This window comes from Puntigrus tetrazona, chromosome 9 (assembly GCF_018831695.1).
Source record: "Puntigrus tetrazona isolate hp1 chromosome 9, ASM1883169v1, whole genome shotgun sequence".
Taxonomy (NCBI): Eukaryota; Metazoa; Chordata; class Actinopteri; order Cypriniformes; family Cyprinidae; genus Puntigrus; species Puntigrus tetrazona.
Genome location: NC_056707.1, coordinates 23,575,268 through 23,593,381, shown reverse-complemented (window position 1 = coordinate 23,593,381; position 18,114 = coordinate 23,575,268). Strand labels below are relative to the sequence as shown.

General features: G+C 36.3%; 1 protein-coding gene and 1 pseudogene across 1 annotated transcript in view; one reads left to right on the top strand and one right to left on the bottom strand.

Moving 5' to 3' along the window:
- The window catches only part of LOC122352061 (insulin-like growth factor-binding protein 5), an 85,182-nt gene that overhangs the window by 56,179 nt on the left and 10,889 nt on the right, over window positions 1–18,114 (top strand).
- On the bottom strand, window positions 1,343–9,578 carry LOC122352059 (annotated as a pseudogene).

Genomic DNA, 18,114 nt, shown 5'->3' with positions numbered 1-18,114 from the left:
AAAGATTTTAAAAGGTCATTTGATTTTTTTAAATAGATAAAGTTTGCCCCTACCTTCCATGAACCTGACTAACAATTTGGCAGCATGTTTCCTCAAAGCCAAAGTCTCTCGCTCACTGGCAGCCTTTGGAAATATCATTCTTAGCATTTATGCAATCAGCCAAATCCAAGTTTCTATGGCTTTAACCTATTTCAACTGAATACACTGCAGTTTAACAGCATAAGGAATGGAATTATTTTTTTTGAAAAGGGTAATATTGAAACTGCAGCACACAAACGCACTAATATTTATAACAGCAACATATTTGGGCAATAAATCCTATAGAAATTCTAAATGCTAAATTCACATATAGCAAGAAAAGCTGAGCTGTTCAAAAAAAATATTATTTTGGGAATCCTCAAAACAACAAAAAAAAGGATGATAATTAATAATAAATAAATTCATTAATTGCTAAAAAAAAAAATTATAATTAACCGAAATAAAATACACTTTGTATGTAAATTTGTTTGGAATGAAACCATGTACTGAGAGCTAAATGACTTCTGATGGGGAAAAAAAAAAAAGTTAAATAAAGAATAATGATCAATTAAATAAAATTTTAAAAATAAATAAATAAATAAAATGAAATCTGTTTGGAAGGGAAATCATGATTATTTTTTTCCTATTAAAGGTGCTGTAAGCAATGTTAGCTAGCCGTTTCACTAACCCCCACTAGTCACCGTATTTAAAATGACTGACAATCTGAGCGTGATATCTGTCAGGAAGCGGGGCCATTTTCTGAATGCTGTTCCATTAAAACAAATCACTTATAGCACCTTTAAATGTATTGTAACTACTGCATACATCGATCAAAGTAACATCTCTACTGCATAAAGTACGTCTAAAGGGACCGCACTACTGTTTTCAAGCACAGCAAAGGGACTGACCATTCTAAGGGCACTGAGAGGTTGTGCTACTGTAATATTCAAACTCTGTGGTCAATGCCTACAGTACAGTACAAGGCAACTAAGATCTACAGGCAGTAGGTCTGATCCGCATGGGCGCAGTACATCGGGATGGGATGAATACGGGGTGTAAGATCCAACCTATTGGATTAGTCTCACCATCATTGCACTTTGGGAGGTCTAAGGTGTGCGGGTCGTATCTAATCTTATATTGAAAGGTCACTGGGCAGCAGCAGACAAACATGTAGGCCACATTTTGGAGAACAAAGAAAAATAAAACTGTATCCAAAACATGATCTGTGGTTCTTTTTAAAACGGAGGTTTAGAAAATTTTAAAGTACGAGTGAAATAATTCTAAAAGAGGGCAGTGCATCAGAGTCCTTCCCATTCGCACATCTTTCCCGTTATCCAGAGACCTGCCTTCCATTGGTCAGTGACGAAGAGGTGAGCCGTGTGACTACACAAGCATGTGGATCTCGTTGTACTCATCCCGTCCATCTTCATCAAAATTGGGCGAATCCTCATCGGCATCCAACTGCAAGAACAAAAACGACATTTTAAAATGAAATCAACACTAGGTGGATTTTCTCAGCTGCTTGCGTTCGGACATGAACTCACCGCTGCAAGCTCTCTCTCTCGAAGATCCTGGTCAGGGACGAGTCTCACAGAGAAGTACGGTCATGATTAGGATGAAGGAAAGGCCAGAGAGGCTACGGTCGACTTCACCACCCACAGCAGGGCAATACACAGCAACTGAATGATGGTGAACATGTTCATACGCCATGTCTTCACCTGTATGGGAAACAGATCGTGCTTGCAATTATGACAAGATCTAGTGAAAAGCTTCTATTTTGCCATTTTTTAAATGTAATATGTATTATTTTCTGTATAGGCAGGCACAACTTTGCTTATTTCACAACTCTCCTAGAAATGGTGCCATACTTTGTTGACTTTTTTCAATCCTAGATTTCCAATGATTTCCAATGTTGAACAATACACAGTGTTCAGATTTGTCAAATATGGTTTGTAGTTTTAAATTTCAGGGTTGTGTTAAAAGTGCGAAATGAAATGGTGATTTGTGCGCCACCTTGTGGGTGCTTCGAAAGCTTTCAAACAGAATCCAGATGTCAATTTAGTACAAACTTGTAGCATCTACCGTGTGGAAATCAAACACAAACACATATAATAAGCTGTCAGCACTGCGTTTGTAAATAACATCACTACTACCTCAAAGTCTCAGGAAAAAAACGCTTACCTTGGTAACATAGATGTGGTCAGGATGATGTTTAGCAGGTGTGACCATGAGTGTGATTCGCTCATAAAGCTGGATACCAGTAAGAGAAGTGATGCCCATGTACAGAAATATCCCAAACAGCACAGCCAGAGGAATATGACGCAGCACATCTGTCATCACTATAGACAACCCTGCACAGAGGTGTTGGGATTGACAGAATCAAGAAAGTTTTTCTACCTAATTTAATTAAATAGTATTCTTTGAAAAGAAAACAATGCCAACTAGGAAACTTGAGTGGTCTTTAATATTAAACAGATGCTGTTAATACAGCAATACGCCACTTGAAACCATTCATTAGAGTAAGATTACCATGGTTTTACTATCATGTTTTACATGCACAACATGAGATGAGGCTGTGTATGAAAACCCCCTCTTAAAGGAACAGTTCATCCCCAAAAATTTTACTTTAATTTAATTCTGTCTCACTCTCAAGTTATTCCAAACCTGTTAAACAGAAGAATATTCCACTCACTTCCAAAGTATATATATATATATATATATATATATATATATATATATATATATATATATATATATATATATATAGTATATATATATATATATATATATATATATATATATATATATATATATATATATATATATATATATATATATATATATATACACTGTGGATGTCAATAGGGACAGGAAACTGTTTGGATAAAAATATCTTACTTTAACTTAAGCAGAAGAAAGAAACTCAAACAGGTTTTGAACAACTTGAGAGTGAGTAAATGATGACAGAATATAGATTTTTTTAGGTAAATTATCTGTTTAACCATATTGAAATGATGGTATGCCAACAGCAGTATTATAAGCACATCAATACCAAATAAATATTTAAATTGAATATACAGCTAAACAGATTAAACTTTTCTTCCAAAAACTAAAATCTTACCAACTCCAAACTTTTTGAACAGTATTGTATATAGAATGTGCAGTCAAAGAGGAATGAACACGGTTCACCCAGTTCGTTTTCTGTCAGTATCTGTTTTATGCAATTGTGTTTTGGTGTTTCTTACCCACTAGGATAGCCACACACATCCCTGTCACCCTCTGCTCTTTAACTTCTTGGATCATGGGCTTCTCTCCAGGGGCAGTGGCTTTGCTCATGACTGTCAGCGCATTCACGTGAGTCACCGGCGCACAGTGGCGGCAGTCAACCAGGGACTGAGACCAGCGGGCAGATCGCCCCTAAAGTCACTATCAGAAGCAGGTCTCAGATGAAAGCCAGAACCCTTGACCAAACGCCGCTCCTTCTTGCTCACTATCAAGCTGCAGACAGGACGATACCGATGCAGCGAGCCACAAAAGCATTGTAATTGCATTGCATTTCCATCTGAGCTTAGTCAGCTTACTCACGTGGTGATCTGAGTCTCCATGAATGAGGAGGATAAAACCAGCAGGGCCGGGACCACAGAGGCCCCATCATCCAAACGGGAAAGGCTGTTGATCTCCAAAGGGGCTGATAAACCAGCTCCGTTTGTCCGGAGATGTGACCGAGAAACCAGAGGGGACGTTCAGCTTCTGCAACCACAAAAAACACAAGCGCTCGTAACACAAGGATTCATTGGTTACAGCACTCTGCCAAACCAACCACACTGTAATACAGACTCGGAAGAAAGCTGGCTCCAATTACAGGCCAGTGCTTAATAAGAAGAGTACGTTGGGAGAGGAGTTTCTCTGTGGTGGTATGCATGCTGCACATGAGAGTTTAACAGTGCGGTTACCTGTGTGTATGTCTCAGGAATGGTGCAGTCCACCAGCACGGAGATGAGTATAGAGATAGGAATCCCGAAATCACCAATGATTCGTCTGGCCTTTGATGAGAACGCATGATGCACACACATACAGAGGATGACAAACTTTTTAATCGGCTCAAAATGTCAATGTCAAAAAAAAACGAAAACATGTTTGCATCGGTACTTTTGCTGATTTCCAGTAAAAACACAATTAAAGGTATTTTATTTGAAAAACAAAACTGATTCTCCAAAAACAAAAAAAAGACTATAAAAGATAGAAAAAGATTCATTTAAATAAGATAAAAATAATAATAATAATAATAATAATAATAATAATAATAATAAACAAATAATTACAAACTGGGGCTTTTAGGTGTATTTTACATAATAATTATATTTCTTATATCTGTATATATTTATATAATCAGTGTTAATACATTCAATATATTAGTAGGGTCAAATATTTAAAAAATAATAGTTAATTGCACGTTTTAGTTAATTATTCACAAATAATCACACATAACATTAGATTTTGTAATCATAGATATATTTTTCACATGAAATCTCTAAACTGCTGTATAAACAACATGAAGATGGTGTATTTTTATTCTCTTCTTTATGGTAACTTTTTAGTTTTATAAAAGTTAACATTTAGTATGTTTTAAAGCATTAAATATTATGTAAAACTAATACTGATACAACTATTAAATGGATTTTATGAATGGATTTGGATGGACTTTAATAATTTTTTGTGGACAAAATCTAGAAATATATAAGGTAATGTAGCCATTTAACATTAGTCAAATGTGTTTTTAATGTTTGATACGTTTAAACTGAGCATTAAAGTACACTTAAATAAAACCATATACAGTAGTTCACAAAGTTGACCTAAGACAAGAACGCATTTTTGCATTAGGTTTTATGACACCTTTCATGAAAGGTTTTGATAGACTTAAAATAGTAAATAGTGTAACAGCTTTGTGAAAGAAACAGACTGAAACGTAAGATGTCATTCACAGATGACAAAGTACTTTGATTCACCCGATTATTTTACTTTAAATACATAACGATTGCATCTTACTGGAAAACAAGACAAAAATGCTGATTAAGCCAAAGATATTTTCCTGTGCTGACAAAATGACACCCCGCTGCGAACCTTTCCACCAAGGAATCTGCTGTTACGAAATTTTCGCAGAAAGAAGGCCACAAAGAAGGTTCCAATCATGAGCACTAAGGACAGCAGGGCTGTGTTGGGCTGGTTGAGGATGGGCTCCGCAATCACACTGTGCCCTTGAGGGTCTATGGGTTTGAAGGCAGGCAGTACAGGAGCTGTGGGGTAGCTCTTCATCAGAGGGTGCTCTTGAAACACCTGAGGAGAAATATTTTAACAGGCATAAAACTACACATATATTGAGTAAATTCATTGCATCAATTAGCACAAAAAAATGCCTAATATTCTAGTAACGTGCATGCTAATAAACACCTAATAGGTGTAACGGTAAAATAAAAGTGTTACCCGAACTTGCGCATGCTGTTATTGATGACGTACCTTAATTAGCTTAGAGAAGGTTTCAAAGATGAAGATGAGAGAGATGAGAAATGCAAAGATCTCTTGGGTGAATGGGAGATGTATCGCACGCAGGAAGCTTCCCTCAGCTGCCACGATCACTAGCACAATGAAGATGAGCCAGAACCCAATCCACACTCGGCCTGTGAGATAATGAAGCCCTGCGCCTGGCAGAACTGATGATACAAAGAAGGGCCAACGGGGGGAGATAGCAGACGCAAAAGAGAGAAGGGAAGAGAGCAAAGCAGACAAATGTTAATGTAATGAAATTACCTCCTTTTTTCTGTAATGGTTGGAACATAAAGACAAAAATACCTTATAAAAAGCCTCCTCAAAGACCAAAAGAGGTCCAGAGAAGCCAATTATGAGCAAAGGCTGCCCTGCTAGCAGAGAGAACAGCACTCCCACTGTCGCCGTGGAGATGATGAGCTCAGAGACTCCCATCATGCCTTGTGTCTTCTCACCTACGAATGGGAATATAAAGCATGAAAATATACTACGGAAGCACGTTTCGCCATCAACGAAAAATAAATAATGCTTTAATAAATCATAATTATGACTATATAAATAGTGCAGTCATAAAAATAACTAAAATCATCAAATTTATACTTAAATACGATAAATTAATTTATTATTAGACAAAAATTGTCAATTAAAATTAAGACAAAAATAATTATGAGATTAGTCAGTTATAACAAAGTCAGAGTTACAATTTAAAGGGACAAAATATTATCAGACATCTAAATGATGTCATTATAATATTTTCTATCATAATTCTGATATAAAATGTCAAGTTATGATACCAAGTCCTTTATGTATGAGATAAGTAACAAATGACATGCCATCTCATATTTATGACGATGAGATATACTATAATTACGAATCTTTATGTCATGACTTGTCAATTTTGGACTTTTTATTATTATGATTTACCAAAGTATAAGTTTTTTTTTTCTATTGTGGTGGAATGGGCTCATGCACAGCTGTCTCATTGTCTCACTTGCCTAATAAGCCTCCGAAGGTGATAGTGGGCGAAAGAGCAGCAAATATATATGAAAATGACAGCAGCAATACATTGTGTGTCCATGGCATCCTTCAGGTCGCTTATGTAGCGTGGATAACGGCGGCGGAATATCGTGGATCAGACCTCCAAAGGGAATACCAGACCGCTTGAGAGGATCAACATCAAACTGATCCTCCTCCTCAAGTTCATCCGTACTTACATCTACGACACAAACAGAACCATTCGACAATAAGAGAACAGAAACACTTGAAAATGCTATCAATATAATGCAGTAGGTATTCTACCTTTGGTCTCCTGTTCAGCTCCGTCACAGTACTTCGCATTTCTTGAGCTCCTCTCCTTGCGCTTGCGTAGCATCTGTTTCTGGAAGGAGGCCACGGTCTTCAGCAGGTCTTTTCCCTCAACGTCTGATGGAGGAATTACAATACTGCAGTCCAAGAACTCGTTGATGCCATTGAGCAGGTCCTGTCGATCATCAGCAAAGTATGCTACCTCGTGGAAGTTCTGGAAAGAAAGGTCAGGAAAAACCGTGAACCTGAGTGGTTTCAGTCACTAGTCAATTTATCATTTTAACAACTTTTGACCAGTAGGTTACAGTCCTGAAACTTTTCATCATATTAGTATTCAACAGCTAAGCCAAAGCAAAGTGTTACTTCCTTTTTTAGCACAGTCATTAAATTTATATGGGTTATGGAAATAAAACTTGGTCTAAAGATCACCTGAACTCATTATGAACAATTTTCCAAAAACACTCAAGAAAAGCTAAAAAATTAATTAATTTAATTTAAACCATGAGTCATGATTTTGTCATTTTGAAGTTATATTGAAATTCGTTTTTAATATTATTATTTGTTATTATTTGTTAACTTTGATTAAAATACTTTTTAGGATATAATGCCACTGAAACCCCAAACTTTCATTTCTGTTTGCCAAAAAATTAGAGAAATATGTATACGTTTTTACTTTGCGGCTTTACCATAAAATTCATTACAGATTTATTTGGAGAATGGGGAAGAAAATCAGTGACCTTTGTGTGGTTTGGTCTGGAGACTTTTAAAGTCAGGATAAGATCAAAATTGACAAGTCTTATTTTTGAATGGAATACTGTATGTTTATTATAAATAACTTATCCGTGCACTTCATTATTTTTATTATTTATGTGCACTCATCTGTAATCGAAATCGTAAACCTCCCTTCTCCTCTAAACGACTCATCATCTTTTTCACCCCGCCCTACATTTTTTTCACATTTCAGAAGCCGTTTCACTTGAATATACATCACACTAAGGAATAAAGGACAATCTCAACTTCTGTTTCATGCCGACTTTAAGATTAAGATTTTACAAGTACCAATAAAAAAATGTTTTGAATCAAATTCAAAATGGCGGAAAGGTAAAAGAGCTCAAGGAATCTGAGCAAACCAGAAGTGTAATTTCAGGCCAGGGCATTTGGGTTTCATTCTTATGTAATGAAAGAAAAACTAAACACTCCTAGGACAAGATGGCCCTTTAAATTTGCCTAGGGCCCAGGGTGCTCATTTATGTTCCTGGAGAACCAAATTAACTGGTTTAGGTGTGTTTGATAAACTTTGCAGAAAGGTAGATCTACAGGAACAGGAAGGAGCACCTAAGCACTACAGAGATGTATTTTTCATTCCTGTTGCCCAGTCCCAATTCATTACAGATTTACAGAACAATGACAAAAATACATTCTCAGACTGTGTGGCTTGGTCTCAAGATCATCTGACACTATTCTGGAGAAGATTGGATCAAATTTATAGGTGGTAGTGTAAAAATGATTTGTTAAAAGCCAAAATGGCAAAAGATCTAGTCTGAACTAAACACACGCGTGACCCAGTGAATCATAAGGAAAAGCAAAAAACAAAAATACAACTGAGCCATCTTTGGCACTGTAAAAGTGGTTCATAACCTGGTGCCAATTTACTTTAATATGAAATAACTTATCAGTACTTTAGTATAGGGACCAATTCTCACTATTGGCTAGTTTTTTATTAGCATGCCTATTAATAATATATTGGCAAAATCTGCAGACTGATTTATTTCTGGTTACCAAAAGACATAACAGAAGCAAATAAAAAGACAAGGTAGAAAAATGAGCATCCTCGGTGGTTTAAATACTATACTACATCTTCTAAACATCACCATCATATTCTCAAAAAGACAACATGTTAAATATTAAAAAAATAGTCCAGAAACTTGCTGAAAACAAAAATCCCCTAAAAACACAGAACAATATGATATTATTTTTTTTACCATATTCTACATCCCAAATCCTAATCAACACCTAAACTTAATGACCTTCCCAACTATTGAGGCAAAAGTTGTAGTTAATGGTTTAGTAATAGTGAGAATTGGATCTTAAAATAAAGTGTGACCTAACAAACAACTGGAAAAGTCATGGGGCCTTGAATATTGTTTGTGAGCGATGGCTAGCTATGGACTCAAAAATGTTGAGAACCACTGCTTTATAAGGCTTCAGATGACCCCAATAATCAAAATGCTTGGGCCTGATAATCTGCAAACCATGATATATATTGCATGTAAGATGAACCTTATCGGACATGAGGGTGGAGAAGGAGCGCCCAATCTCATGATAGTCCATGTTGGTCTGGCGAGGCCCAGCAGCACAAAGATGAACCCGAACCGGGACGGGACTTCCAGAACGGACTCCAGCAGCACAGCCTCGTTGAGGCGGACAAAGGCCATCGCAGGCTTCTCTAAGAACTCCACACACCCTATAAACACATTTAATGCGGTAAAAATCAAACCACACAAACAGGGATCCAGTGACAGAAATCAAACGCGGCCGAAAGCATTAATCTTTGCTTAGCTGACTGAGGCATTATTGGAAAACTCTGGTGCGATGACTCAACATCATCTCTGGACCTGAAAACAACAAGCGCTGGAACGAAGCGCTGCTTTGCTTACCCACTAAGACCACAGTGGCCTCGGCATCCTTGGGAATCTTTGCCAGGAGTTTCATAGATCTGGCGGCAGCGTGTCCTCAGCTGGGACAGGGTGGAGTTTTCTTTTGTTGACAGAAGAACATAGTTAGTGCCATTTGAACGTCACACATCAGCCTCAAGCTGTGGCAGAAAAGCTTTGGCAGATAATGCATGCATAGCTGCCCTCGCTCCGATTGTTTATTGTTCCACCACGACTGTTTCGCTCATGTGTTCGGGGTGACGGGGCGCAAGTATGTTTTGTGAATTTTAATGAACCATTGTGCCTGTTTTATATCACCGAGCGCAAATCTAAACTTACAGATCCAGGTGACAAAGTGGAAAAGCGAATGGTAAATCACTTTAAATCAATTTAATACAATACGTCTTCACTTTTATACGGGCTGTTTTGAATGTGCCAACATTTTTAGCCGTGGGAACATTCATAGTTTCACAGCTAATGTATCAAAAGTTTAACTGGAAGCACCTGTAAACTCGCTATTACTCTTAATCCTGCACATGTGGCAGAGCAGCACATGATCCAAGCATTAGCCGTGCTGCTAACCAGGCCCAGACCAAACGTGCAGAGGTGTTTTCACTGCAAAAGCATATTTTCTTGCCCAGTATTTTGTTTTCTGGCACAAATAATGTAGATACTGTACATCTAAGCAAAATTATTGATATATACATATATATTGACGAGCACTGAAATACCAAAAATCAAGTTACTTTTTGTTTAAAGCCAGAAAATAATCTACCAATCTACCAATTGGTTGAGAAAACTTAATTCAAATGGAAAAATGTGTTTATATTTTTCTACCCAACTAACCACTTCTTGTTGTAAGCAAAAACTCTCAAAAACTTAATATCTTATTTCAGCTTATTTAGCTTCTTGAATAAATGTATTTTAAATATTTGAAGTGGAAAAGACAAAATACTGAACAAGAAAATATGTTTTTTTCCAGTTTCTACCTAAAAAAACCTGTGGGATTCTATGGAATGTATTTATAGAGGTAAAATGTATTAAATACAGTACTTACACTCATTGGTAGCCAAATGATTTATTTTAAAAGAAATAAGATCAAGAATTTCATGAATAGGTTCTGATTCCATGTGGGTCTGAAAGTGGCTGTCTTAGTTTGGTTAAAAATGGTTAGGCTAGTTTTCCAAGCCGATGTTCAGGTTTGTTGGTCAACCCAGCTGACAAGTATCCAAACCCTCTCAAATGATCAAAACAAACCAGCCTGACCAGATTTGTGGTTAACTAAGTCTAGCAAACCACTGTAGGCTGATCTAATGCGATTTCTTTCCTCAGTTGTAATCCACCAATGTCTGAGTGTTGACCTCCAGAGCAATGCACCCCGAACGGACCAAGCGCTACCACCAAAGTCAAAGTTGGTGTCCTCCAGGTGACTACCTCTGGCCCAGCAAGCTTGGGGACGGTTATCTAGAAGCCTTTGTCCTTTCTACAACATGCACACAAGAAACAAGCGACTCACAAATAATGTCACAAACACCTCTTTGTCATGTTCTGCCGCTTTGCTGTGTTGCATCTCCCTCGTGGTCCTGGGACACCAGGGCAGGCTGGTGTCGTGAAGCGTGATTGTGGTTGTGACGGACTCATGCCCAGACTGGTGACAGAGTGGTTCCGATGGAAAAGGCCTTCTTTCTCATCATTAGAATTTGACTGGACAAGAGAAAGAATTGATAAATTTAGTGAGAAATGTTTCATATTAGCATGTTAAATGGACAAAAAAGTGTGCAAACAAGTAGTATAAAGGTAAAAGCACATATTCTATATATATATATATATATATATATATATATATATATATATATATATATATATATATATATATATATATATATATACACACCTATACTTTGAGTAATGAAAAAGACTGAATATATGGTTTTTATATTTGCTGTATATAAGCAAAGCATACAACAAAAATAGAGTATTTTTTCTGAAATAAATAAAAAAAAGTTTGCTAATGGTAATGGGTTAAAGAAAATAAAATTTTATATTCTTTGAAAACAAATCATATAACATAACATATTTTCTTCTTAAGTAGATTTGGCTTGTTTTATGGCTTGTCTTTTTGAGCGAAGAAAAAATGTTTAAGTGAATACTTTTCAATTTTTTACAAGCGCAAACTCGTTATTCTATAAACAGGCATTAAAGTCAGAATGAGAATTCTCATTATTTATTCATCCTCATACTTTTATGGTGTTTTGTTTGTCACAATGCTGTCATTCACCTTCATTAAACTAACCAAAAAATAGCAGCCAGGACATTCTTTTAAAACATTTACTTTTTCGTTTTCAACAGAAGAATGTAAGTTAATATGGGTCATATGACAAGAGGGTGAATAAATTACAGTATTTTCATTTTCTTTTTAGTGAACTATACCTTTAATAGTGAAAATGTTACAACTTCTTTAATCTGTCAAGCTATTCGAGTCCATTTGTTCTCCTCTGTGAGACAAATATCCCTGCTCTAAATGTTTATTTAGCTCCACAGGTACAGCAATTTCCTTGCTTATCAATGTCCAAAAGGCAATTTTCCATCTTCACTTGCAATATTTGCAAGCAAACACAAAACCCAACATGTCAGGATATCAGAATCCAAACTACAAACCAAAGCGCATTCCCTGTTAGCTCGAAGAAACATGTGCCAAGCAATCAGTAAAAATGCTAAAGACAACAGAAAAGCAACATGTGGCTAGATAACATCAGGGAATATTTAAACAGAATCGACTCTAAAATCGACCATGAGAGGCAGTCCAATGAATTAATAAATGCGCTATTATTTTTCACAAAGACTAATTTCAGTTTGCTTTGGGTGCTTCCATGGCGTCCTGAAAAAAGTGGAGAATAAAGTAGCTGCCCAGCTTTATTAGACAAATCACATAACTCCTCGTGTCAGCGCCAACTTCGACACACTCATTAAGCCTCATTTGTGATCTAGTGAATTACGCTCCAGCCAAACTAAACACACAAAGAAAACAAAGAGACAAAGGTGTGACATTGAATTGTGTTTGAAAAAATTTCCAAAAACCTGAGTAACTAATGACCCAGCCAGAGCACCTTGATGTATTTTTTCCACATTACAAGACATATTTGTGACTAATTTGACAGTTTCCCATTAAAAACTGCATCTGAGATGATGGGAAATGCTGTGGAGCGTTTAATCTAAGATTTCATCACGTTTAACTGTGTGTATGTTTTTTATAGCCTGGCAAATGAATCCCTCTAGCTGACCACAAATACGCATCTCTGAGCAGTTCCAACATCTCTAAATGATATAAAAGCACAACTGGTTTTTAACTTTTGTTGCACTCACTGAAGAATGGAATGCCTAGATTTGTTGTTCTTAAAATTTATAGGGAAGGTGTTTATTAGTTTTTAGCCTAAAAACACAGATAAACAATCACAAATATATACATTTTAATCAAACATACTGCCAGTTCCTGTATTTTTAGAACATTCAGGCCACCTTAAGAAACATTCTTTGCAAATGCATTTATACCAACCACAAGCGTTTGGGCGATCATTTTAAGCTGTTTTCAAAGTCACATTATTTGCAAAAATCATTCTAATATGCTGTTTTTATACTCAGAGACATTTATTTGAAAACAGATGTGTTGTAATATTTTATGGAAAGAATTGGTGCATTTTTTAGGATTCAAAAAGAACAGTATTTGTTCTAATATTACAAAATAAACTTTTGTAATATAAATTATCTTCCACAATCTCTTTTGGTGTAATGCATCCTAACAGAATTCATTTTTCTTATTTGGAAAACTTACTGACCATAAACTTGTGAAAGATAAGCATCCTACCAAAAATGGCATGCATGTATATATATTTTTTTAAATATATAGCATAAGCATCAAGCAATAAATCATCTCTAAATAGGTTTGAACCACAACAAATCACAGTAAAATGATCAGTAAAATAAAGATAGCTCAGAAAATATTTTTGTAATTAAGTCTTACTTTAAGTGTGAATGACATTCGCATTTTTAAAATGTAAGCAACGAGTGCCCCAAAATATTTTGGGAGCTGCTGTATGAATATATTTTACGATAATAATACTAAAATGTAGTTAGAAAAAAAGTGCTACTTCAAACTAGTAAAGCAGCCCAGATTTCTTTAGCAGAGCCATGCGATATTAATTTTGTTAGTACTCAGGTGAAATGCGGTTCTGACCTCAGAGCGAGATCCGGAGGCTGAGCAGGCTTATCAAAGAAAACACATAGGACTTCAAAATCCTTCAAGAGAAGAGCATAATCAGATCCATACCAAATATTGCACTTACACAGCATTAACTTAGCTAAATAGTTAAATGGATAATTTCAATAAAATCAAAAAATGATAAGAAACTAATGTCAGATATATCTCAAATGCAGAGTGAATTAATACTGGCCAATCTCCAAAAAACATCTTAAAAAGCACCATTAAAATGCTGTCTCCAAGTCTTCTGAAATCATAGAAAACTCTGTATGACTACCATAATACCATAATAAGATGGAAACAATTATCTTGCATGAAGTAAAAAGGGCAAAACTCAGATATTCTGCTTAACATCTCTTTTTCGTATTTAATAGGTTGAATGGAATGAGTAAACAGCGCTGTAGTGAACTCTTACTTTAAACACACCTTTGATATAACCAGTTTCTGATGTCTCTGCAGCTGCAATAGCAACGATACATTAAAACCTTCAGTGCCATGAGCCACCGGAGTGCGCTGCCATGCTGAAGTCTATTGTTATATGTAATCCACCACTTCATTTAGCAGGAAACCAATACAGGCAGCTGTGACAAGATGACATTGACATCAAAGCCCACAGCAAAGAAGATCAATATGAGCTTTGTTTGGGTATTGATTTCTGACCTCCACTAACCTGTGTTTGAGCAGCAGGGCTGCATAACGTTGGCTCGGTCTTCGGCTCTGATCTGAGTCGAGGATTGTATCATAGTTTCCACCAGCAAATTAGAGGCGATGCACAGGGGCGTGGTTTGATCCCAGATCTAGCATTATATGGCACCTGGGTAACAGGAACCCCATGTTTATTATATTGGCACATATGTGTGTTAAATCAAGCTTATATAACGTATAAGCCAAATAAAAAAAAATAATAATGCAAAAGATGCTAAATGATTCTAAAGACATATTATAGGTGGTCAAAAATAGGTAGTTTATTTGGACACCTACCTATGTTCTTGTAATTAAAAGGTTTATAAACATACTAATGGTACTTTACCTAAAAATGCAGAAGCGTTTTTGTAAGAGGTTGGGTTGGTCTCGGTTGGTGTAGAACATACAGTTTTCTATGAAGAAGGTAGCTACTATGTGTACATATATTTTATATCAGGTTCAGATATACTAATTACAGTATACAGTATTACAGTGGTATGACTAAATTATTTATACTGTACCATTCAAGCCAGATGTTATGGCCAGAAAGTACCAGTTTTATATATTATAACTTCACTGTTTCTGATTTTCTTTTTTTCTGCATTAAATAATTTGAAGGCTGTTTCTCTGATGCCAGACTTATTCATTTGTTATGGACAATCTTTTGTTTATATACACCAAACATCTAGCCTTTCAGAGTTTAAAATGAAAGAAGATAATAATAGTATCTCACGAATTCGTAAAGTATTTAATTCCAACAGATTATTAGATAAACTTTTCACCATTTTCAAAATGTTGAGACAGATTTGGTTATCATGAAGTACCATATTTGCAGGATACTTCAATTACTCATATTCTGGATTATCACGGCCTACTACTACATTACCATAGCACTTTTTCCTTGTTTTTGCAAAATCTCATATCTGATCTATCACTGTCATCCATGAAAGCGCATATTTCCAGAGGTATCATTTTGGTTTATTCTGAAACTTACCAAAGCCCCTTTCTGACTGATTTTTTGCCATGCTTTTTTTGAAACTAATGCACTGTTACGCTGTCACCCCTCAGATTTAAAGTCATCCGTTTTTCATAGTCAGAATAGTGGATATGCGAGGAGTTTAATCAATTTATGTAATTTAAGTGTCCATTTGAATTGTGTCAGTCATACGCCACTGCTTTGTTATTGGGATTGGAGGCGGGGAGTCACGGAGACTCTGAGTGAAGCTGGCAGGTGGCAGACTCTTACCGTAACTGTGAGTAGTCCTGCGGAGCTCAGCAGGCCTACGGAAGGACAAGCGAAGGCCACATAGTTTTTACCCCAGGCGATCCGTCTCCTCCTCACGTCTTCCTCCGACTTGATCCAGCGAGCGGAAAATCTTGCACCGGCATCTCCTGGTTTCTTATCACTATGGCTCCGCTGAGCTCCACACAAACCTCCCTCACAGGAGAACCACGGTGTCAATGTTTGTATCGTAAAGCGCACCCCAATGAATGACGTAACCATTGTTATATCGAAGCAATCCAATTTTGCTATGCGGCCATCTTGAGATACTCTAGGGCTTATTTCTAGAAACAGGCAAGCAAGTGGAGCTCTGGGTGGAAGGGCAAGGTGGAAATGTGCTGAATCAACTCAGCAGTCCAGATATCATGGAGCAATCTTCTCTCGTTCTAGTATTTTCATTCTAGCGTAAACACGGGTAGTACTGCTGAAGATCTATCCAAGCCAAATAAAAACCTTTCCAGGTTAGACTTACGTGGCTACTCTGAGATTTATTTATGTGATGATTTCACGTAGCCTGCTGAGCCCACAGAATCAAGTAGATTTCAGTTTTTTCATAAACTTTTTTGTGAGGTTTCATTTGCAAATTCTAAAGTGCTAAGAACTATACTGTAATAACAAAAAGATGAAAAGCAATCAGATCGTTATTTGTCTGGCTACAAGCCAGCATGGATCTTTTACTCCCATGAACGTTGCAAGCGATCGGAGTGAAAATATCATCTTGTTCTCAATTCCTTATATGTCTATCTTTGATTAAACGTTTAGTAATAAAGAAGTTATAAATATATTCATAATTGTTTTTAAACATATGACTAAGAAAATAAGTGATGTTTCAAATTTAGTTACTATTGAAAATATCACTGTTAACAATTGCAATAAAGCTGAGCAAAATATCAATGAAGTTAAATTCAACTTCATGAACATCATTAGAAATAAGTAATTTTAACTATTGCCTTAATGTAATTTTACATTTTTCTTCCAAATAAACTTGCTTTAGATGCCAGGCTGCATGTTAGTTCATCTCTGCTGCTGACCATTGAAGAATATTTGGGAACTGTTAAAAAGTAAAAAAAAGTTCACTCTTGTGCTCTATGGAGGACTTTGGGAGCATGTTTATGCATCTATAGATCCTGACCTCCAGCGAGACAGCTGATTCTCCTCCGCTGGTTGATTGGGAGATTAGATCGCCAGATGCAGCCACATGAATAACAGGGGAACTTCAGCTCTGACTGACTTAGTATATCATGTAATTAATAGAAGCTGCCCGGAGACACTGCTTTCACCCGTTTAGTGAAGCCCACGGATTAAACAGATCAATAGACATCAGAGGAAAGATGCTGCATCGAGGTCTCTCCTGCTCCTCTACCTGATTATCTCTATTAGCACACACCTCATTAATAGTATCGATGTCCGTGTGGAAAACAATGGCTTTACTTTGAGCTTAGTCTCGAGGCAAGACAGAATCTCAAATCAATTTTTTTTTGCTAGATTTTCAGTGCTATTGTGTGAACACTTTTTCCCATAGCTTATTGTACTAAATCTTCTCATTTAAAACAGAACAAACTGTATTTTGATCAGTTTACTTTAGTCTAAATGAGCAGAGATAAATTTATAATGAGCTAACTGTCACGTCTAGCTGTGTTTGAAACTTTCTGTGAGGTTAAGAGGCTCAGCACTGACCTACGTGAGTTTTCTTGTCCATCCTCTTCCTCCTCTTCAGGCTGGACAGAGGAGGTGAGCTGTGCTGATTCGTGGGACTTGACATTGATTTCTTGACGGGGTGAGCGTCTAACCCAGAGTTATCCTCAAAGCGGTGACCTTAAATTGAAAGTAGTTAGAGTAAATACAATAAATAGAACTGTCAGGTTCGTGAAGGCAGCTGAAGAAGCGGGAGAAAATAGGAGAACCCTTAGTTTTACCATGATTTTTGTGCATGAACCGGTAAAAATAAACACAGTTTGCTTTAGCAAATAATACACACACAAACGTAATACAGTGAGTCTTTGTGAACACTGTATGGCTTATTCATAGCAGAGCTAGCCATTAATTCGAACTATTTTAACCTTTAACTTCAAAACTAGCAAAAAACTAAAATTAGTAATACCATATGAAATAAAATGCTAATTAGAAGTAAATAAAAACTAAAATAATGAATACAATTGCAAGAGCAAAGCATGATTATAAGTTAAACTGGAAACAAGAAAGTACAAACCTGAAATAATAGCTAGTCAAGATTCATATCAAAAGAGTCACATATACAAATATTTGAGATATTACATATAATCTGGTGACAAATATGAAGTATTCTTTATAAAACATTCTGTGGAATTGCAGATATGGGAATATTCATTCTTTAAAATGTTTACAATTGCTTTTGA